At 41.9% G+C, this 17,285-nt stretch overlaps 1 long non-coding RNA gene across 1 annotated transcript; it reads right to left on the bottom strand.

The window, feature by feature from the left end:
* Window positions 1-238: 238 nt before the first annotated feature.
* On the bottom strand, window positions 239-15,804 carry LOC119483872. Its single transcript, XR_005205831.1, has 3 exons — window positions 15,672-15,804; window positions 8,829-8,834; window positions 239-273 (listed from the first exon to the last, which is right to left on the bottom strand). It is a non-coding gene; the product is annotated as an uncharacterized LOC119483872 (long non-coding RNA).
* Window positions 15,805-17,285: the final 1,481 nt, after the last annotated feature.

Raw genomic sequence — 17,285 nt, 5'->3', positions numbered from 1 at the left:
AATGAGAAAGAGAGGATATAAAACAAGACAGGAAAAGAAAATAAGAATGTCTGCTGTAATGTTTGATTGAATTAATACAAACCCCTCATTTTATTCTATGCAGCTGTCTACAGCGGCTCTGTTCACCGTGTGACACTTCCAACACGTTCTCATACCGACTCGTCACACGCCGCCGCTTTGTCACGCTCCTCGGCGTCAACTTTATTTTCGGCATCAAAAACTTTATGTTTGAGAAAAATGTGCTCCGGGCCGATGGGCGGTGCTTGGTGTTTCCTCAACAAACGTTCTCATTTTACAGCTAAACAGCACACTACGAGATGATTCTGAGAACATCTGAGGAGAGAAATAGACATTAACGTAACAGAATATTGATTCATATTTGATCAGCGCTGCCTAGTTTGATCGTTTCGTCGGAGTTTGCGAGTTATTGATAGCTGCTCAGAGACGGCAGACTCCAGATCGGCTCTTACTGCTTGTTTTCTTCCGGTCTGTGAAATCTTGCAGATGCCATTAAGCGCACCGGAAGACACAGAGGCACATGATTTGTTTTCAGATTACCTGTCTCATGCACTACTAGGATACACTAGGATATAGTGTCTTATTTTTTGTAAGCATATTTGCTCCATTTCTACTAACTGCAGCTTTAAGTCACGCCACTTCCAGAGTTATTTTAAGCCAAACCGCAATCTTTTCCGAAACCTATAAGTCGTTTTGTTGCTTAATCCTAACCAAGTCGATGTTTTCCTGAACCTATCTAAATAGTTTTGTTGCCTAAACCCAAGGAAGTTATTTCCTGTGAAGATGGACATTTATTTTGAAAAGACTATGCATGTAGCGAGCTGAGATTGATATGTGTTGCTGGACATTTATAGGAATGATAAAGGAGGAATAACTTTACAGTCAGATATCATACAAACCAATATGTTGACACGGGATACAAACAGCGGTCTCCTGGATGAAAGCCCTATGTTTGTTGGAGCCATCCACCTCCCCCATGTGTGTCTTTTCGCTCTTTTAAACGATGTCACCACACTTTCTCTGAGCGTTTAATATTGTTGCGGATGGGTTTTCATTATACTCAATTGAAAGTCGCTAAAGGTGCCTTGTGACAAAGCCTTGGTATGTTTCGCCCCAGAAGAAAGGGGGATGAAACCAGGAAGGGAGAGAAGAAGAGGGGATCAGAAGAAATAAGGGTGGAAAGGAAAGAAAAGGGGAGAAATGAGAAGGGGGGAGGATGTTAAAAACTAGCAGAGGGAGAGAAAAGAAGGGAAAATGGAACAGCAGACAAACACAAAATATCATGGTTGATATATCTTCATATAAAAGCAATGCTGAGGAAACACCATTCTGTCTTGTTTTTACACACACACACACACACATCTCTATCAGCTGCATGTCGGTTACATAAACCCATCGGGAAGCTATTTTTTCTTTCTCCCAGTAATGTATAATTGTGCACCGGTGCTCCTATTTCAAGTGTTCTTCTATTTGTCATAATGAGGAATTCATAATGGCTGCACACCTGCTCGGCCTTGAATTATGAGACAGAGGCTGCTGTCAACATATTTCATAAAGTCCTTCATCCACACAGTCTACAGTCTACGGCCGACAATTTTTTATATTTTTATCATCTGGCCTCAATCAATATTTAGAAAGATCAAAGCCCAGACTGGAGCACAGAAAAGTGGACATTATAGGCAACTAGTTATAGAGAGAGGTAGGAGCTGTAGTGTAATGCACACCTCACCAGAACCTGTTCTCTCTAGTTATTACACTGTAGAGTTCAACCAATTACTTAATCAACTTTAATTAACAAACCAAATGAAAATTTAAAGAAGTACTTGAATAAAATCATAGCTTTACGAGAAAAAAAGTCGTCATATTGTGACGGCCCCTCTGTGTTTGGATCTTGTACTGTGTTTGCTTTCTCTCATCAGGGCTGCAGACCTGATGAAGGTTAATCAGCAGCATTAGACACACCTGGGCCCGGTGTGCTACCTGCATATAAGCCAGAGCATGCAGTAGTCTGAGGCTGGCAGACCTTCTTGCACATTTTACCTTTGTTACATGGTTTTGGTTCTTTGTCTTTGTTTTTACAGCACAACATCCACGCAGGACATTTTCACACATCCACTCCCTACACTACTGACTCCACAGATTCCTCACATACATTCCTTTTGACTTTTTACATAGTTTTTGGTTGATAAATCACTTTATTTATCCAGTATACCCGTATGACTTTTTCTCGTAAAGTTATGGCTTTATTGCTGTAATATTACGACTTTTTTTCTCGTAAAGTTATGACTTTATTCCTGTAATATTACGACTTTTTTTCTTGTAAAGTTATGGCTTTATTCCCGTAATATTACGACTTTTTTTCTCGTAAAGTTACGACTTTATTCCCGTAATATTACGACTTTTTTCCTCGTAAAGTTATGACTTTATTCTCATAATTTTACGAGCCCTGGTCCCTGATGTGAAAGCACCCGAACTGGCCGAGGAGTCACTTAGCAGTTACTGTACCATCACAAAGAGTCCACGTTTTCAGGAAATGACGGAGTCAATGGAAGTTCATTTTTCGGTGCATAATAAATGAATATATTGTAATTTTACTTGTTTATTGTTTTACTTCTTAATTTTATATTATGTCTGAGGAAAATGTTGATATTCCCAACAGCCTCATCTTTCTCCTCTGTCATTATGCCTTTTGCATTTCCTGCATTATGTCACCCATTCGCTAGCTTGCTAAATTGTCAGCCTCCGTGGCTTCTAGACGCCGACAGTAACGTTAATACCGTTGCTTAGCAGCCATGTTCTTCACGACTTAACCACTTGAACGCCACACATATCGCGACTTCCCATCTCGTAAACACGGTAAATACATCCCAATTTGAAGGCACCATTGGATATTTCCAGGCTTTTATTAAGCCTTAAGTCTTCTCTGCTTATTCACACTTTAAGATAGACATGTCATTCAAACCCTATAATGTTCCACATATTTTATACATTATTGGTATAATTCAACTTTTTAATGAAATTCATATAAATTAAATCCATTCCCACTTTTCCTACTCCGACTACTTCCTCGCATTTAAACCAACAATTGAGTGTAGTTCAGCATTCAGACTATAATTTCTTCAGAGATTGCCTTCTCTAGTTTGGAATGAAATGACCAAAGCCATACAGACAAATTGGGATATTTTTTTTAACAACATGATGAGCAGATTTATTCCTGCAGAGTTGTTTCTGCCACCTACCAAATAATTTTTTTCGCTGCTTCTGCTCCACTGTTGGTCTCGCAGATGATGTCCAATAACAATTTAATCTGCTTTGCTTCTGTGCTCGATGGAATGCTCTGTTCCGTTATACACCAAATGCATTCTGATTGGCCTGCCGATATCTCCTGAACATATTGAATAGCAGACAAGAGTGCAGGGCTAGATAGCTGTAAATGGGTTTCTGTGTTATGCAGCCAACAGGCTGGCTAAAGATGGCAGCTGTCACCTTTATTTATTGGGTTTATTCTAAACACGGCATTATTTCTCAGACACTGGAAGCTAGCTGGGGCCATAAAGCTAAATGCTCTCTCATTAATCAATAAATCAGACATTAAGAACTCTGCCTAAATGTTGACTTTAGTTTATTGATTTGTGTATAAAAGTCCCTCAACTGTGAAGAAAGAAAATGGCCTTTGACTCCAGTTAAAATCTGTCACTGTTACATCTGTCCTCTGAGCATTTCAAGGGGATCTTTCATTTTATATTAATTGAAATGTCTGAGGAGTGTTCCTCTAAGGGACCGTGAATGTTTAAGCACAAAAGGGATTTCTGGCACAACCTCAGCTTGACTGTTTATACAAAATAAAACAGCAATCCATCCAAAATTTGTTAAAGGTCCCATATCATGCTAATTTTCAGGTTCATACTTGTATTTTGTGTTTCTACTAGAACATGTTTACATGCTGTAATGTTTAAAAAAAAAACTTTATTTTCCTCGTACTGTCTGCCTGAATATGCTTGTATTTACCCTGTGTCTGAAACGCTCCATTTAAGCGCATTTCAACTGAACTGCAATGGAATTGCGTTGCTAGGCAACAGCTTGGGTCCATGTTTACTTCCTGTCAGCTGATGTCATTCACATACACCGCAACAGGAAATAAACTGGGACACATTTAGAATGTTTAAAACTGTGAAATGGTCTATATATATATATATTGTACATTTGTACAAAATTTCTACAATACTCGTTTTAGCATATTTAGGGAAATTATTTTTCATTTTGTCAAAATGACAGACATCCTGACAGCTTGTTTTCAAAGGCACAGTTTCTAAATACGGGCTGTGTGTATTTCTCCATGGATTGAGCGTTTCGATACTTTCACAGTATTTATATAGCACTTAAACCTGCTTTATAATATACAAGACAAGAAAATCTCACTTTTTACAAAATGGGACCTTTAAGATTTATAGTCTGGACAAAAGTGGTGGATTGACCAAGTCAACTACCGACATTGCCGTCCTTTGACGGAAAACATATATATACATATATATATGCCTTTCTGCAGGTGAGTTAAATAAAGAACTACTTGGTAATGTGCAGATCATTTTGCAGGTTGTACATTGAGTTTAAGAAACAGTACCTTGATTTTCCGGTGTTAATTATTCCATCCTGTCTCCACTGAAATGGATTGTTTTGAAGATAAAAAAAGGAAGAAAAAAAAATGTTTCTTTCATATCTTATCCGGCTTTGTAGGAGAAAGAACGAGCAAAAAAAAAAAACAGCGCAACAGAGAGCAATGAGGGAGAGAGGAAGCCGAGCAATGAATAATAATCAAAAGGAACATGAGACGGCGCAGGAGCCTGAGTGACCTCTGCTTCACTTTCAGACATATTTTAGATATACGTGGGCACAAACTAATTAGTGCTGATCAGAACTGCACGTCTTAGAAGAGTTTTTCGAGGACTGCAATCACTGCAGGGGCAACTTTCGCACGGCTCCCAGCGGAGCATCCATTTGGATAAAGGTGCCTTGCAACCAGAATAGCGTCAGAGTTATTGGCCTCTCACTGTGTTTTGTGGCTCTCTGATGAGCCAGCACTTTGAAAAGTTGTGTCTGTAATAGATGATGGAAGGCGTCAGGACACCTATATGTGTAGGAGGTTAACCCACAGACAGTGTAGAAAAGTATAGTGGCTGTGGAAGTCCACTGACATCTATCTTCCTTTTGTAGGAAGATTATATTCAATAGGGATTTTAGGCCACTAAGCATCACTGCGATAAGGCCTGTTTAAACCTTTTCAGCCTCAGGCCTAAGTGAGATACTTATTAGACATTCAGCTTTTCAGTTTGGCCTTGGGCTTAAAGATTCAAGGAATGAATTATATCCCTGTTGCCTAGGGACTCATGGAAACATACTTTCTTATGGTTTTCCAAAAATAGACTGCTGACCCATTTTAGGACCCAACCAGCGAGTTTGGGACTGGCTGATTGAAAGTGACTGCTGTACATGGTGACTTGTCTGTTCCATTCCCGCCCGTCTGCGGCACCCACTGTACCACCTTGTCGCCCACGGGGACCCTCCGTACTCTCCAGCTCTCTCTTGTTGTCCTCGTCTTGCCCAGTAGCTACCGCCGGACGGAGACGGCGGCTCTATTTCAGGCCGGGCACATGCACAAGTGAGTGAGCGAGGTTAAGACCAGTGATTGTGACAACGGGGGTGGGGAGGGGGGAGCTAGGCAAACAAAAGCTGACTGGTGCAGCTGACGGAGATGTGCCTTGAAGGGAAGCACATGCCGCCGCTTGAGGCGAAGTGCTGAGTGCTTCTGCCTTTGAAAACCACAACAGCAGCAACAGCACAGTGCAGGCAGACCCAGTTTGAGTGGAGCTGCTGTCTGAGATATATCTATCTCTGATGGGGACTGAGCCAGGCCAGCTGGAGTAGAGAAGCTAAAATGTAGTTTGGTTTGAGAGCCAGTCATTCCACCGAAATACTCCTAATGGAGCAAATCAAATCTAGGCTTGATAAAGGAGTAGTTATTTTTATCTCCATTTTGTCTCCATATTTATCTAACACGATGCAGTTAAAGTTAATGATGTACTGTTTGGCATACATCCGACCGGCACATACGGGTACTTTGCTAAAAAGTCAAGGCCACGCCCTTTTTTGGGGGCTAGAAAACCGAAGATCCCATCGACTTCAATTCACGTGTGTTTGGATTGTAATTCTGACAAGTTTGTATGCATTAAACAAATGTTTGTTTCATACACACGTCTAATAATTATATTGTGCCTGAACCTGAGCATTGGCGATGGCGATACCTTAATAAATGAAGGTTGATCGCTGTCAGCGAGTTTCTTTCCACCAAAAGGGAGCGCAACCTCAGAGATGCCGCTATGTTGGTCGGGGTCAATAGCTTGGAGCCATAAAGCCCCTCTATTGGATCTTTTTTAGGACGAACAAATCGGAGATCAGCGTCTTTGGATTTATTGTTGGTGCAACCAACTACACAGTAACTCTTCAGCATAGCGTTATTCCTATCAGCGGTTTGTTTAAAGTAGAAGTTTGGAGACAACTTCTTCTGTTTACTCTGTTACCGTCTACGAGGGACACGGGATTGGTTTCCCCCAAAAGGGGGCGTGGTCATGAAAGCCTACTCTGGATGACGTATTGCCGGTGTGATGTACAGCCTTAGTCGAGGTAGTGCAACATGTTCTCATCCCAACTCGTCGTATACTGACGCTCTGTCAGACCCCTCGGCGTAATGAAACACGCGTAATGTTGTGAAGTAAACAGAAACACGTAGATTCAGACAATTAAACCACTATAGTTAGGTTTAGGAAAAAAACATGTTTGGGCTTAATGGAAGCCCAAACAATGGAAAGCTTGGTGCGTCGGTATCTAACGCCGACAGCCGTGACAAAGCGTCGCTATTTGATGCCCTGAGAACGGGCTGGGTAGTGACCACGTGGGTTTAATCACGGAGTATCAGTAGTCCATTTAGGGTTTATTACTTTTAAAGTAAAAGCTGCTTCCTCTCTCGCCACCTGGGTGTCACCCAGCATTAAACGCCTGCACAGAAATCCTGCCAGCCTCCTCAGCGATGGCCTCATTTGTCTTCTGTAATTATACTAATGTCTCAAAATGAATATGGCAATAATTTATTGATGATGAATGCTAAAAGTAGCTGCTCAAAAATGACCTTGACTTATTGAATTCGCAGGAGTCTTGGCAGGAGATCTGAGCTGCGGTCCAGGAAGGTTGAGACTGACATCAATGACAGGAGAGCCTCCTCTGGGCTAACGGGCTCGGGAAATGATCCATCTCTTTTTACGGCATGTGAAGGAAAGCAATATGCAAATCTCTCAGCACTAATGGGCGCTATGGCCGCATTACTTAGGCTTTAATTATCACATTTCTCCAACTCCCTGGTTGTCTGTGCCCCGGCCATCCAAACACCGGGCAAGTGGCAATTCTCACTTATTTGTGCCCCCCCCTCTATACCCGAACCACCCAGCGGACCATGAAATGAGTTCATTTCACCACAGTGAGATGCAAATGACTGGTGCTACAATAATATCACACCCTGTCATAATCAGTTATGCATTCTGAAAAGGGAGGAAACGCGTTGTTCTGTTACTTTCTCCGTGTTGTCTTCCGTTTTTCAAAGACTCCCGATACAAACGCCTGAAAAGGTTGTGCGGCGTAAACACACATTGTACTCGGTTCTTCCTCGCTGACTTTACAAGGATTTCCATTTTGCTGTTATGGAGCTCTTGTGTAACGGCGCTCGTTCCACTCATTTCCTCTTTTCTAAGCCGTTCCATATGATGAGCTCCTCATTTCGTCTGCGTAAAAACCTCAATGACCCTCCTATCAGGCAGCCCATCGTTTTAAAGGCGGCCAGTGATCATTGGGCCAATTAATCTAGAGATAATGCTTACATGTTTCCATATGCCAGAATGATCTATTCACTGCCAGACTGTTGGATGACCTGAGGACCTGAGTGGTACACGCCACATCTCACATCTGGTCTGAGACGCTACGGCATCTGGTGACGTGGTAGCTGCAGGATTTAAAATCTAATAAATGTTATAAATTCCTGGATATGTGACAGTATCCTTTTACAGAGTGCATTTGTATATTACCTTCACAGCACTGAAAAGCACTTTAATGTAATATCAGTCTTAGGCAAACAGTAAGAGACAAAACTCGTAAGATACCTTGAATTAAAGCTGCGAACAGCAATGAACGTTGAAATGATTTTGATGAAATTTCAAGTTGATCTGATTAAATCTGTAGGAGGAGTTTGTTAAAGTACGCGGCCTATAAAATGCAAAAAATGGCTGACTTCCTGTTGAGTTTTGGGCATACCTCCAATAGGCTTCTTTGTGCGTCTCCACAAGTTACATCTGTCCGCCAAATTTCATACATGTAGGTGAAACTGGAGTGAGGGGCTCAATTTTTCCAATTTTCTAGGGGGCGCTAGCGAGCCATTTTGCAACACCCAAGCCCAAGACCCTTAAAATATAATTTTTTTCACCGCGTCTGATAAGTGTGCCAAGTTTAACAACTTTTTGAGCATGTTAAAGCCGTCAAAAAGGCGATTCATTTTAAGAAAAAGAAAAAGAAGAATTCCTACAGTTTCAATAGGGCCTTCACTGGCGAGACGTTGTCGTGCTCGGGCCCTAATTAATTGATTTAAAAAGGAAAAACAAATGTGACGAAAACGTGCATTAGTAGTGACCAGTTATTGCTAAGAAAAACTGACTTAGAAATACGCTCACATCATCCTGTATCTCTCATTTAAGTTGTTCTTTGTCGCTCAGAACTGGACTCTATAGCTCACTTAGAACCCTATAATTAGTTCATGTTAGCCTCTGTGAGTTAATTGCAGAGCTATTATGTAAGAAATGATGCATTTGGGGATATAAAAAGGAGTGCATTGAATCCTTTATAACATGGCCACTCTGGTGACATTATGCAAAATGCACTTTTTCATGTCTTGTCAACATAAGTATGAGTCCCAGATGTGCCTAGACCCCCAAAGTGTGAGGAAAGCAGGTCAGATTTGATCCTGGATCTGAAGTCAGATGGGGTTTTTTATGCCATATAAAGGTTCCCAGGTGGAACAGTAGTACAAGTGTTTCAGTTGCATCTTTGAAGTACTGCAGTACTTTTGTTTTAGGGTGTTTGTAACATAATGCCATTACATTATAATGTCCTGCTTTTTTGTTTCTTGTGTATAATTATTTGAGAGTTTCTTCCTGCGATCTTGGCAAACTTAATTTTACTGAAATAGTTGTAGTCCCATTGGACCGAAAAGCCCATTTGTCCTCATACGGGAGATGAACAGTGGTCTCCTGGGTGAAAGTCCTGTGTTTGTTGGACCCGTCCATCCACACCGACCTCCTCCCTTCGCAGACTTTCTTCATACTACATTCACCTGACTTCCTGCTTTGCTCCCATCATAATTACTACAGCCACTAGATGTCGCATAAATATGGGTTGTAATTAGTTGCTTACAAAGACAACCTATGTGGGGTGTTTTTCTTTGGAGGAGGACGGTGTCAGACTTGGCCTGATGGCCTTGTCCCTCAGCTTTTGTGTCGGTAGCGAAGCTTACAATGAACAAGCTCTCTTAATGATCCTCGGTGAGGTCCTATGCTCTGTTTTTGGGCAGTAAAATGACAATCATACTTATGAAAGAAATGTCAGACACAAGTTATTAGGCTGCCAAGCTATAAATAGAAGATGGCCCATATTATCGTTTGCCAACAGATGCATCGAGGGAGAGAGGAAAACGCACTAAAACAGTCCATTTAGTGGCGAGGGATAAAATGGTATTTGTTTTAATCATTAAACAAGAGGGGGGTAGGGGGGGAGTTATTGAAGTGAAATATGTGTGGCGATGATGCTAAATAGCCCGGCAGCACGGTGATGAATTTCAAACAGCCAGGGGTCACGCAGAGTCCAATAACAATGGATGTGTGGATATGCATGGAAAATCTGTGGGGGTGGAAAATGAATGCACGCTCATTATCGCTCCCTTGTTTTTCTGCATTTTCATCTCTGAAGTCGAGGGAGGACCGGACTCAAACACAAGTGGAGCAGATGAAGCGGCTCTCTGATTGGCCCGCCGGTGTCTCTCTGAGCTGCAGCGGTATCTTGGAAGCAGAAACAGCTTGTCGGAGGTAAAAGAAACTTCATTAAGGTGACTGCAGGCCGACCTTCTATTAGGTGATATTCCACTATTACTGCTGGGTTAGTTCTCTATATAGTAGAAATGACAGCAGCTACAAATTCTATACTGTAACACCAGGGCCATAAAAAGCCAATATTATATTCTATAATAAAAGTATTGCACCTCATTGTGGTTGAATGGTCTGTTACGCATGCAGATCTGTTTTACACAGCATTCCAGTGGTTGAAAGTACATTTAGTGTCAATTTTAAGGTACTTGTGATTGCCACAGTACTTTATATTTCTATTTGATCTATTTCACTACATATCAGAGGGGAATTCTGTAGTTTTTACTGGACTACTACATTTATCTGACAACTATAGATACTTTTAAGATGAAGATTTTAGAGAAAAACATACAATAACTTCATAAAAAATGCATTGCATTGGCTTGTTTTTGGCTTGTGAGCCCTTACAAAAATCTATGTGTAGTTGTTATGACTTTATTCTCGTAATGTTATGACTTTATTCTGTAAATCTCAGATGTTTTTTTCCCTCAGTGTGACCCTAATTGTCATGATTCCACTCATGACCTCAGCCTTCCTAGTGTGTCTCTTTCCCCTTTTTCCCTTTGTGCCCAGTTCCCTGTCTGTCTTGTGTGGGTGTGTGAGTTTTCTTGCTGGCAGTCTCTCTCTCTCTCTCTCTCTCTCTCTCTCTTGCACTGATGTAATCAACGCACCTGATCAACCTGCGCAGCTGCAGCTCATCCAATCAATCAATCCAAACTACACTGATCATAACACTAATACTCCGTAGTACATTTGCTCTTTGGCCCTCACTGCATTAGACTTACAGCATATACTATATACTTAGACTATAAACTGTGTTACCTTCATCACAATGCTCAAATGTTTTGTGGCTCCAGACAGATTTGTATTTATTTTTTTGCAAAACACTGTCTCTGGTCAGAGTTTTCTTCTAAAGAAGTTTACATTCAGAGTTTCCCATCAAAATGAGAGAATCCTCGAGGCCTAACAAACATTTCTAATTAATTTCCTTCCTCATTAAACATAAACTTTGCTGCATGGTGCAACAGAAACTCCACAAAAAATAAACTGTCACCCTGCTGCTGGTATATTTTCTCTAAACTTTGGGGATTTTCTTTTACTTTGAATAATTTACTTTTTGGGGGGAAATTATAAAGAAAGCCTAAATGGCATTAAAATGATGAATTCATTATTATAAATGATCGTAAGCTTTGTAAAGGTGAAATGCGGCAGAGCTAATGTACTGGGTTGCGTTGTATTGGTGTACCTAATAAAGCCTTTTTACTGAAAAAAGATGGTCCTCTCTCTAGGTTTATGGTGGAGAGGACGTCGTGTTGCTCGGGCTCTATCCATCTTGACGTGGAGAAGAGGTTGTGTTGCTCGGGCTCTAGCTATCATGACTTGGAGAAGAGGTTGTGTTGCTCTGTCTCTAACGATCTGGCGTGGAGAGGAGGTTGTGTTGCTCTGGTTATACCTATATGGCATGGAGAGGAGGTTGTGTTGCTAAGGTTCTATCTGGTTGGCGTGGAGAGGAGGTCGTATTGCCCTGGCTCTACCGGTTTGACGTCAAGAGGAGGTTGTGTTACTCTGGCTCTATCGATCTGGCGTGGAGAGGAGGTCGTGTTGCTCTGGTTCTACCTATATGGCGTGGAGAAGAGGTCGTTTTGCTAAGGCTCTATCTGGTTGGCGTGGAGAGGAGGTCGTGTTGCTCTGGTTCTACCTATAAGGCGTGGAGAGGAGGTTCTGTTGCTAAGGCTCTATCTGGTTGGCGTGGAGAGGAGGTCGTGTTGCCCTGGCTCTACCGTTTTGGCGTGGAGAGGAGGTCGTGTTGCTCTGGCTCTATCTGTTTGCCCCCCTGAGCCAAATTTGTGATTTTGGGCTCTACAAATAAAATTTACTTGACTTGACTTGACTAAGACATATAGTCCTTAAATAAAGAGCATTAAACCCACTAATTGTGAGTATTAACTGAAGAAGCAGAATTCAAATCACATCCTTGTTTCTCCATAATGGAAACAAGCCTTTCTGCTGCTGTCAGGTATCACAGCATGTAAGGAAATATTGCATATAAGTAATGTATCTGTCAACAGAGCTGTAAACACTAAAACCAGCTTCATTCTATAGTACTGCTCTCTGAAACACTGCAGCTTCACTCCTGAACACACTCTGCACCTTTTCACCAGTTTGTTGTGTCAGACAACAGCACCTGCTGCACAGCAGGGAGGATGGAGGCACAGTGTCAGGTGTCTTTAATAGCTTTTAATCAAAGAAGTAGCAGAGGTGAAGTTAGATGCATTCATTTAGAGAAGTCTACCAGACGGGGGGAAAAGAGTGTTTGGGCCAGGCCTGGACTGCCTGCGTGCTGTTTTGTGTTGGGTGAACGCCTTTTGGAGCGCTGCCATGGACTCCGACTCGATTGTGTGTTATCTTTAGCTGCACTGCGCATCACGTCAGTCTCAAAGTAGCCCTCGAGACGGACTCTATCTACAAGGAGCCATCGGGCGAGATGATAACGCTCTGTGCTGCTCTGTTCTCCCAGGTAGGAACTTCTTCTTCTGCAGGGAGCAGAAACATTTCTCCTGACTAACTTATTAGTACTGCAGAGCAACAGAAAGCATTTCTTTGAATCCATCTGTGAACAATATTTTACCAATACGTCACATAACTATTTGTAACCATCAAAGTATGTGATGAATTATCACCAACCCTATAGTTCCCCTCAGCTCTACAGTTTTTTTTCTAGGACTTACATTTATCATGTTTATCAGGTGGACTCAAACACAACTCCAACCAAATGCTAATGTTGCTGTGTGTCTGCTGCAGGTGTAAATAGGAATTTCTTTTCGAACACGTTCACCATAACAATATCATAAGATGATAATAGGACAGCCCAATCACCAGGAAAAAAAAATGATGGCATTGTATCTTCTTTTGTAAACCACGGATGAACTGAATGTGGAAGTTTTTGCATTCGGTCAGAGCAAGTGACGTAGAACAAGGCGCAACCGTTAGTTACGTTACATAACAACGAGTACAATAAGCCAGAAAGTCCACTAGGGGCAAGTGCGATTGATGATGGGTCAACGCAGAACGTTCACCCAGTTTGCGTAACCAAAAATCAACGTTGAATAAGAAAGTTCGCTAAGGGGCGGTTGATATTTATCTACGCTAGTTATGTTATTATTTTAACACGTACCAGGATCTTCTTTCTAACCATAACCAAGCAGTTTTGTTGCGGAAACCTAACCAACCGTTTCACAACGTTAACCACTCGGCATTGTGGGTTTCTGCAAGCGTGATACGAGGCTGATGTCGAACGTATTCATGAACGACCTGATCTCAATTCAGTTTTCTGGCTGTCTGTGTCCGTGGAGAAGTCCCGGTGAGAAGATGTCAGCAACGGTCTTCCGTGAACCATACTGGACACCGATGAGATACTGTCGTCATCGTTCTCTGCAGACGAAGCACGGATGACCGGAGACAGCGGCGAAGCATCGTAGCGAAGCATCGTAGGGAAGCATAGTAGCAAAGCATCGTAGCAAAGCATCGTAGCAAAGCATCGTAGCAAAGCATCGTAGCGGAGCATCGTAGGGAAGCATCATAGGGAAGCATCGTAGCGAGGCATCGTAGGGAAGCATCGTAGCTGGTCCTCCTTAGTGGCCCCATCATCATCATCGTGTCACTCCGTCCTGCTGACTGTGTAAAAAGCCACTCAGTAACATGACTGGAAACAGGAGACGCAGCAGAGTCTGCTGTCTGCCTCACACTCAACCAAATCATACCTAATGAAGAGCAAGATATCTTCTTTAATGAGCAAACACACGATATGATTTGTTCCATATTCCCCCAGCTGCTGTGATGAAAGTGAGAATAACATAGTTATGAATAATAATGCAATGAGTTTCATTATTAAACATGACTATACAGCAGATTAGATGGTAAAAACCAGAGCTGGCAGGCAGCTCGTTCTCTGTTTCTCTGTGTCTTTCTCTGTGTGTTTCTGTGTGTGTGTGTCCACAGTGTGCTGCTGCCAACTTATGGAGTCATGAGCTGGGGAGCGGTGGTGGAAGTCAGGCTGAAATGGCCTCCATCCCTTCTCCAGGCCCCTCCTGTCAAAGGCAGGAGTTTAAAAAGTATTTTGAATAACATGAAGGCCAACAGCCGTGACTGTGTGGGAGACGGTGAATACGAGCAGAGCTGCGGTGTGTGATGCATTGTCCGCTGTCTGCACAGGAATGTTTACTGTCATCATAAAACCTGCTTCATTTAAAGTGGTGCCTATTTTTATAGGTACACTGCAGATGCATTCATACAAGTTTTGGAAAAGTTCATATACATGTACAGGTTGTCTGTGCATATTACGCCCCATATTTATGTTTGTTGTAAAGCAGCGACCTCTAGTGGCTGTAGTAATTGTGACGGGAGCAAAGGAGGAAGTCAGGTGAGAAAAAATATATATATCTGTTTAGGGAGGAGGTCAGGGTGGATGGATGAGTCACACAAACACAGGACTCACCTGGAGTCCGCTGTTCGTGTCCTGTGTGAAACCAAAAGTCAACAGTTATTTGTAGTTACGCATGTAACTTCATTATGTTAGTATCGTGGACTACGTCACATACTTATTTTGAACCCAAACCATGATTTTTTTCTGAACATAACCAAGTTGATCTGTTTCACGACGTTAAATAGAATGGTGTTATATATTGTTTTGGGAGTCATTGGCAAACAACCTATTCTGTCATTTCGGTTTGAGGACGTGTTGGAAAAATATGTAAGGGATAATGTACGGCGAGCCGGTCATTGTTCTGAAAGAATCCCCGACAGGGCGATGATGCTCTCATCACCCTGAAGGGGATTCTTTCACAACAATGATCGGCTAGCTGTACATTATCCCGCTTATTACACGGCTACCTACTGAAGAAATCAATATTTTGACACAAAAACGGTCCGCCAGAGTCTGACATCAGAGCTGCGCCCATAGCAATGGTCTGTTATACAAAGCAACGGTCTGTTATACATAGCAACAGTCTGCTATACGTAGCAATGGTCTGCTATACGTAGCAACAGTCTGTTATACGTAGCAACGGTCTGTTATACATAGCAACGGTCCGTTATACATAGTAACGGTCTGCTATACATAGCAACGGTCTGTTATACATAGCAACGGTCTGTTATACATAGCAACGGTCTGCTATACAGAAATTACAGACAGCAGAACGCTGTGATTGACCAATCAGAATCGAGTATTCAAAACAATAAATTTTTTTAAAAGGGACAGTGTGTAGGATTTGGTGACATCTAGTGGTGTGGTTGCAGATTGCAACCAACTGAGTACCCTTGCGCTCACTCCCCCCTTTCCAAGACTGCGGTAACGAGAGCTAATTTAAACTGTTGTAACGCCATTGGCCTCGCTCAGAGGCTATCTATACCATCATAACACTATACTTTAGGATCAACAGAAGTCTGACGATGGCTGGCGGTATCACGGTTTAGCACTCTACGACTCACGTTATCGCAGTTTCATAAGTGTGTCAGAGAACTACGGTGGCCTTCAGGTAACGTAAAAACGTGAAAGAGCCAGTGTTTGGTTTAAAACCCCTTCCTGACCTGCAGTAGCATATTTGGGCCTATTTCCACCACATACCTCTACTCAATGGTTAATAATGTCTCATGTAAACATCACAGCAGCATGGTAAATGATTTAAATTGTGGACCGACAGCCCATATGAATCTTTAAAGTTTTGATTTTATCTCCGGATCTTCTTCACAAGTGTACCGAACTTCAGATGTGCAGAAGTACTAAAGTCCAAAAGACCTCTCCGAAATGTATCCAAACCTCTCCAAACAAAATGAAGCATTCGTAGCAGATGTCTTTGTTTGTTTGGGGCGAGAACTATTTACGCCATCTGCCTGGCAGAACTCAAACTGAGGTCCTGAAAGGAAGAAACACTCAATCCATCAGCTCAGAAATAAGGACATTAGTCTCCCTCGCCACCGACGTGCATGTTTAGTTTACGGCAGTTTATGTAACAAATATCTTTATTGTTTGCATGGACAAAGCAATCAGTGTGAATATGAATGTGCTATTATATTTCTCTGTCATGAAAGCAACAGGGGATGTGTTATATTATTGAACACGGCGGCATTAAAAATGTAGGCCTGTGAGGATGGAGTAAAACCAACACGCAGGCTCTATTCTGAGCTCTATTTCAACTTGTCTATAATATTCTTATAGAGACATATCTGCAGCTTTAGTGACTCCCAGTGGGGTCAACATGTGATTTATAACATCAGTATAATACTTCTGATATTACTCTGCCATCAGAGTCAATGTTTTTAACTTTGAAACGGTGCTATTGCAGTTTTTTAAGTAAAGAAACAAAATAGTTCACCGCTCTCAGGGGCAATATTATAAAACTACAGTATTCATTCTGCTGCAGAGTGGATCGATTTCAAAGCTGTCCCAAAAGGAAATGTATTGCTTAAATGTCTTAATTAATTTTATTGCTTAAGAGCTATATGTAATTTAATATATCCCTACACCCTCAGAAAGCAATAAAGCACAAGGAAGAAAACTGAAAATTACAGAACAATACTGTGATTTAAAAGGAGATACAACATTTAGTTTCCAAGTAGCGACCCCTGTCATTCAGGTTATTGTTTTTTGAATGTAACAGTATGCAATTGCATAAATGTACTGTTAATAATGTGAGTCTCCTGTGAGGAAGAGGATTAAAGTGAAGGAATGGTGATGTGCTCCCAGCCCCGGACCATCACAAAGCATCTTCCACCGCATCGGGGCAAATGACTCACCGCTTAATTTCCTGACTCCGACCGGCCGATGGACCAGAATCAATCTTTATGCTAAGTTTCCCTGTACTGATCCTGGAAATGACAGCCATTAACCAGATTTACATTTTATCTCTCTGCTAAAATAATGACAATAAATCATCGGGGGGGTGTCACGGCTGTCGATAATTACAGAGCGAACGGCCAAGCCGAGGAGTTTGTCTGGGGATCGGCCTGTGATCTGCTAACAGCCGAGTGAGGAGGAGAGGG

Source organism: Sebastes umbrosus, chromosome 24 (genome assembly GCF_015220745.1).
Source record: "Sebastes umbrosus isolate fSebUmb1 chromosome 24, fSebUmb1.pri, whole genome shotgun sequence".
Taxonomy (NCBI): domain Eukaryota; kingdom Metazoa; phylum Chordata; class Actinopteri; order Perciformes; family Sebastidae; genus Sebastes; species Sebastes umbrosus.
The sequence above is the reverse complement of the archived record's forward strand: the minus strand, read 5'-3'. Positions and strand labels throughout refer to the sequence as shown.